Below are 7,908 nucleotides of genomic sequence, written 5' to 3' on the forward strand. Positions count from 1 at the left end.
AAGGATTAACAAGCTTATCTTTGGGAGACACCAAAAGCGATAGAAACCGCTTTTGAAATTAATTTGATAGTACGTTTAATTTTTGGATTAGTATTAAATAAAATAAAGCGATAGAGCCCGCTTTTATTATTTCCTTCCTAAAACAAAAGTGAACCGCTTTATTTATTTATTATTTTTTCAAAAGTGACATAAGCCTCTTTATCACACCCAATTTCCTTTTGTGTCTTTTATTTTTTGTTTTGTGATGGCTTGTTTTTTTACAAAAATAAAATAAGTAAATAAAAAAATTAAAGAAAGGCGATTAAAATTATCGGATAAAATGAGTTGTCTACATTTGTGCTTCTTTAGCTTATGTATAAATTATTTTTTATGATATATTTTATAAAAACACAAGTGTGTGAGCCCCGACTCAAATATTGCTATTAAAATGAAAATTTCAACATATCCAGTAAATAAAAGCAACTTTTGTGAAAGAGAAAAAGGAGGTTAGTCATTCGCGGGTGGAAAGCTAGTGGCCATCCTTCAACATGAAAATGAAAAGGATGCAGAAAAACGCGGTTTGCAAAGAATCTTGGAGACATGTATGGATTAAATAAACGCAAAGATGAAAGATATGCTTTGCTGTTTTTTGTTTTATCTAATCTTTGCACCGGAGGTCTTTTTTAATTAAGTCATCGTGATAGAAGAAAATAGTATCCAAAACATGCATGAGTTACGATCGTTTGCCATTTCCATCTCCTTGCCACCTTACGGCTTGCTTTTGTATTTTTTGTTTTTTCTGTTTTGCTAGATACCAATTGTTTCTTTGATTCTCATTTCTTCTTCTTCACTTTGAAACAACTAAGCTTGTTTCGTCAAGTTTGTCAATGTTAAAATAGAAGGTGCACCTCTAATTTCAAATCAATTGCTAAATAGTGTAGATACTTTTGTTTTATTATTATAATATATATTTATTTTATTCTCAATTTTTTGTTGATATAGAATTTTTATCTATTAACACTAATTCTCAATTTGATATGAGATAAGGGATTTATCATATGACATATATTTAACGTACAAAGATAACAGGTATATACACGCTAAAAAAAACAAACAGGCATATAAATGAAGAGATAACCGTCGAAAGTATAGATACTATAATTAATTGGCAAGTCCACCTCTTTCAAGTATGACATTTATTCAACATTAAGATATGCTTTGCCCTTTTTTTTTTCCCTAATCTTCGCATCGAAGGTCTTTTTTAATTAAGTCATTGCAATAGAAGAAAGTAGCATCCAAAACATGATTCACGAACTTTACCCATTTCCTAAAACAAAAGTGAACCTCTTTATTTATTTATTATTTTTTTAAAAGTGACGTGAGCCTCTTTATCACACCCAATTTCCTTTTGTATCTTTTATTTTTTTTTTGTGATGGCTTGCTTTTTTAAAAAAATAAAATAAAGTAAAGTAAAAAAATAAAATAAATAAATAAAAAATAAAATTAAAGGAAGGCGATTAAATCTATGGGATAAAATGAGGTGTCTACATCTGTGTTTCTTTAGCTCATGAATAAATTATTTTATATGATATATTTTATAAAAACACAAGTGTGTGGGACCGGACTCAAATAATATTGCTATTAAAATGAAAATTTTAACATATCTAGTAAATAAAAGCAACTTTTGTAAAAGAGAAAAAGGAGGTTAGTCATTCGTGGGTGGAAAGCTAGTGGCCATCCTTCAACATGAAAATGAAAAGGATGCAGAAAAACGCGGTTTGCAAAGAATCTTGGAGACATGCATGGATTAAATAAACGCAATGATCGAAGATATGCTTTGTTCTTTTTTGTTTTATTTAATCTTTGCATCAAAGGTCTTTTTTAATTAAGTCATCGCGATAGAAGAAAGTAGTATCCAAAACATGCATGATTCACGATCGTTTCCCATTTCCATCTCCTTGCCACCTCAAGATATTTTTAATTTTTGGATTAGTATCCAAATTTGGTAGTACATATCTATATGTGTTGTACTTAAGTACTCATGATACATTAAATCTAATTGATGTAGAGGATTTGTTTTATTTATTATTACCACATACATTGCTCTCACATGTACAGACAATAGATATATCACATGACATGTACTCTAATTATAGAGGTAATATATATAGCATGAATTTAAGACTTGAATATAAAATTAAAGTCTATCATAGTGGAGCTAATTAGAAATGCAGTAAAAATTACTTTGATATCATGTTAAATATATGATGGGCATCTAACTGAAACTAATTGGTGGAAAATTTATTTTATTTAAGTGCTCATGATACTCCAAATTTATTTTAACTTGGAATTTGTTTATCGCCATTGATTAACACTCTCCTCATAACGTGGGAGTAATTATATTTAAGGAGAAACAAGCTTATCATGTAGCATGTGGTTCATGGACAAAGATTAACAAGTCCACCGCAAAGGGAACACCAAATGGAGGTATGTAGAACTTGCGCTAATCATCTAAATGTGCTAAGAAAAGAAGAAAAATTTTTTGAGTATGATTTTATTGTGTATAAACAAACTTCAAAAAAGTATATAATATACCAAAAAAATTCCAAAAAAGATATATAAATGTTTCCATGTGTTCGGTAAAAAGTTCTTTCTTTTTTAATTGAATATGTCCTTATCTGAAAAGATATTATATAATTGAACACCACTGTGAAAATGGAAATATTCCAAATTTTCAATAAAATGTTACTACGAAAATTAATGATTTATTTTGTGGCCAAAAAAGATAATGACTTATGATTTGTACATTAAATTTTTTGTATAATATATTTATAATAATCCAGAATCTATCATTGTAGAAATTTACAATACAATAATGTACCTGATTCTTAATACATGATTTTATAGCAAAAATAGTATTGATTAATTTAACAGTTGAGATTCAGTACACTAAGATCTTTCCTATCCTTTTCTACTAACTCTCAATGAGTGAAATCTTAATGTTGTTTTAGATAGAAGGGGGGACCTAGCCTTACCTTTAGATAATGAACCCTAGTCCCACTCATTGTAGGATTTAGAGTTTCTTACACAAATTCACATATAAGCGTACTTTTAAGCCCACACATAACATTGGAGTCTAGTCCACTTTAATAAATCATATTATGGACTAGCATTTTGTCACTTTATCAAGACCAAATTATCTTAGCTTGATTTTGATAAAATACAAAAAATTAATAATATAAGTCCACACTTTGATTTTACAAGAAAATGTAACAATCTCCCACTTGGGCTACATTATTTAAATTTAAATTTTGAAAAGTAAATTTCTTAAAATTGACTCCCATGCTAAGACAAATAAAACCTTTATGGGCTTAATTTTAAAAAACAAATTGATTTTGAGACTATTCCAAGTACTATTTTATCTAATAAAATTTTGTGATATAAGAAAATAGCAGTAACTATACCTATAAAGATAAAGCACTAACTATAATCACATATATCACTCAATCCTATCAACATGAACTCAATGTGGTAGTGTAACAATGAACAACAACACTTCCTTGATGATCTATATTTCATGTGTTGTTTTAATTTGTCAATCACTTTGTTCTCTATTTTATGCAACACAAGCTTGCAAGACAAACACTTTATTGTTTATTCAATAAACTTGTATATCTACCTTACATATCTCAAAATATATTTTGTGTCAAAGACATACCTTTAAGGCTATCAATTTATGCCCCAACCTATACTTAAGACTTATACCTGTCTTAAGTCTTCATATATGCACAAATGTATATATACATAAATACTCTAGGACTGAATATAATTGAATAATCATTATTCATAATAAATCCAAATACATCAGCAAGGACATGCTCCAAACAAATTATGCATAAATCATAAAACAATATCAAATCCTTGCACCCAAATATTTTGTTCATTGGTTGGTGCATGATCTCCTAACTTAAAGTATAGGATTCGAATCCCTCTTTCTCAAGTCTAAAAAAAAAAACAATATCAAATCCTCCTATTAGCTAAGTACATAAAAGGACTTCACAATACCCATGCCAAATATGTTTCTTCATATCAATAGGCCAAGTCCTTTGGTATCAACTTTCCTATTATCGATATTGGATCTCTTCCATGCATCAAAGGCTTTCCTATTACTCTCATAACGTTCAAAAGTATGTTTTACAAGCTTATCTATGTTTAGAATTAAACTTATGTCTATATCTAAATGGCAAACTCTGAATTACTTTTCAAATTCTTAAAGTTTGACCCATTCAAAATCTCAATGGTGGCCAAGTCTTTTATTAATAAGATGATGAAAATACTCCAAAAACCATAAATGAGTATATCCACAAGGTTCATGCACATCATTATGACAACACCTTTGGGCGGAATGTATGACATGTAATTATGATAACCTTTTCACATAAAATTGGTCATTGAGAATATAACATAATTTTGTAACTTACCACTTTTAGATGAATAAACTACTAGAGCTAGCCAATCCCCACACACACGTTTTTATGTGCTATCCTCTAATTTTACTATAAAAACACCACCTCTACGGGAATGAAAGTACACCAAAGCTAGAGACATCCTTAAAACATATGAAAACAATAATTTTACAATACTAGCCAATTGACCACTTTGGTGACTATGAATTAGCTAACATAATAAAACTTCTCCCATAATGGAATGTTGCTCTATATTATCCACACAAACTTTATGGTATGATTTTTTTTTAAAAAAATTAACTAAATGCGCATGGGGCATCATGTCTCAAAAAATCATACCTACATATGTGACTTAATGTTTGAGATATGCAGTCATTATATCTCTACCCATGTCACTAAATAAACTTGATACATTGAATATTGAAAATATCACTTTATAAGATTTTAGTTATCATTTTGTACTCTAGAACTTCATCCCGAGAGTATATAACATATGCAAATATCTAGGGAGAGTATGTTCTACCGTTAAAGTCAAAGATATGTATATTATTTTTCGTTCTCATGCATTCTAAAAATATATCACCCATATATCTGGAATAATCAATTAAGTGCACATAATAAATAAATAAATAAATGCCAAACATGCACTAAAAATTAAAGAAAAAATAACACAAACAGGTAGCAATAAGAGAATGGATTAGAATTTCACCAAGACAAAAACAATCAAAACCAATTTGAATTTCTCCATTAAAACTCAATTAAAACAACTTATGACACCTATTCACCAAAATCCTACAAAGCAACATAAATCAAGATTAATTGCCTAATAGTTTCAGTTTCATAACCACTATGGACCAATTTTTATTTTCTCAAAATTTGATTCTCTAAACCCTATATTTTATGCAATCAAGACTTATGTTTTATCTCTATAACATAAAAGACCTGTTTTATAAAGATAAATTCGATTTAAAACACATCAAATATTAAATTTTTAATCTATTCATGAATTGAATTTTAAATTTGAATCTGAAACATTAAGTTTTGATTTCTTCACTACAAGTCAAATCAAATTACAATCTTTATACTGATTTCACGCTTGCATTAAAAGAAACAAAGGTCCTATGTTAACATTTTGGGCATACTATATATATATATATATATAGTAACGGAAAATAGATACAGAGCTGATCAGGGTGATCAGCCACATACAAAGAGCAGTCCTGCAAACAATCGCCCCATCATACAAAGCTGTTCAGGCTACACTTATATCTGAAAAATAACACACAAAATAACCATAAATCACCCCATAAAAACAGAACACCTCAAACAAATACACTTGGGACGAACACATAATTTAAACCGAGACACTGTCACAGGAGCACGTAGGCAGTAGCAGGCACGAATAGAACATAGATGTGGGATTGCTTAGATTCTGCGATGGAAGGGGAATTGAACTTCACTGTTGATGGATCGGTGCGTGGTAAACCCAGGCCTTATATATAATTATAAAAGAAATCATATTTCATTCTTTTTCGTCAAATTAATTGGAGAACCAAAGCCGATTGAAAAGCGTTTCAGTTCGTGGGAGTCTCATCTCGGCCATAAGGACCACCTTTGCTGAAGCCGGGGGGCCGCGGTGGATGGCAGCTACCACCCCAGTTTGCCTTTCGGCACTCAGGTGGAGGAGGAGGTTGTCTTTTGCGATGAACGAAATCAGGGGGGCTACCTTCAACCCAAAGAGGAAGGAAGAGAATGGATGCGGAGAGGATGACTACTAGGAGTAGGGCCTTCATTTGGAAGAACGGATGTGCTCTGTTAGGCTTTCACCTCCGCACTTCTATTTATAATGTAGGTGTCTTTTTTTGTTTTTAATTCTAGTACCCAAATAGAAGTAGGAAGTATCCTTAAAAGTAAATGATGAAATGGAGAGGAGCTAGGAAGGATCATATGATGGTTACTTACTTTTTATAAAAGTTGTAAGAATTTGAACTGAACAAGTGGCTAACAAGGTTAAATTAGGTTTTGTTTGGCTGTTGTTTTTATTATTCATTTTTGCTATATTTTTGCATATTAGAAAGTAACTATCAAAATGAAAAGCAAAAGAAAAAAGTTAACGGCAAACCATAATTAATTAAAAATAAGAAATCATTAGAATGTGACATCACTTAGAATAACAGGTTTTTTTATTTTTAATTCTTCAAAAATATAGGGAACTTGTCTTTTTTAATTCAATCTATTTTCTATTTTATTTTTTAATATCTTTTTTTACTTTTTGGTATTAAAAACTATGGAATATATAAATATTAGACAAAAAAATAAAAAGGCTAAATTTAACATAATAATTCTTGGCCAAGAAATAAAACATAATAGCTGCTAAAGTCAAATTGATATTTTTAATCTTCTTGTTAAGTCAAAAATAAACGTTCAATTTTAGACAAATAACATATTTATTTTTATAATTGAACACAATTTCTACAATATTTCTTTTCAAGTAAAAGTCAAGCTGTCAAAGTAATGACCAAATGACATTTGTTTGTTATTTCTAGGCATAATGCTCCCTTAAATTATTTAAAAATTTTAAATAAATCTTTATTTTTTTATTTTATTTAATCAAATCTCTATACTTTTATTTCAAATCAAATAAACTCTTATAACTAATGGTTGACTAATTGTTATTAATCAAAATGTCAATTGTCATTTTATATCCATATGACGTTGATATGATGTTGATGTGGAGAGTGATCAATATACCATATTATTATCCATTATGACATATTAACATGTCATGTTAGTGCCACGTTAGCGTCACATAGTATAGAATGACAAGTATCATTTTAACTAAGTTAACAATTAGTCATAAATGCTTATTTAATTCAAAATAAAAGTATAAAGGCTCATTGGGCTCAAAATAAAAATATAAAGACTTAAATGAATGTAATAAAAGTATAAAGTCTTATTTGAATTTTCTTGAATAATTTAAGAACTTTTTTAGATATTATATCTTATTTTTCCTTTTTTTTTTGTTTTAGGAAACAAAAGTAAAACAAATGTATGGATATTATAAAAGGAAATAACAATTTTCTAGAGTTAAAAATTAAAATTATATTTTTTTCCAAGTAAAAAAAACATAATTAAAAATTTTTTACAGTCATTTTGATATTCAAAATTATATTAATTGTTACTTTTACTACCAAAATAAGTTTGGATGTAAGCAAATAATATTTTTAATAGTAGTTAAAACTAACATTTTTATTTATTTTGAAGAAATAAATTGTGTGATTTTTTCTTTATGTAGAATAATTAGGTTAAAGTTGGTTTATTATTAATTTTTGTAATTCATAAACCAATCATGTTGTTACTTTATACAATTTATATTTTATAATAATTTTTTAGTAAACAAATGCAAATAGTTAAAATTATAACTAAAAGGAGTCTACGAACTACAAAGCAAATAGTAGGAGTA

Source organism: Theobroma cacao, chromosome 4 (genome assembly GCF_053813885.1).
Source record: "Theobroma cacao isolate CCN51 chromosome 4, ASM5381388v1, whole genome shotgun sequence".
In the NCBI taxonomy this organism is placed as follows: Eukaryota; Viridiplantae; Streptophyta; class Magnoliopsida; order Malvales; family Malvaceae; genus Theobroma; species Theobroma cacao.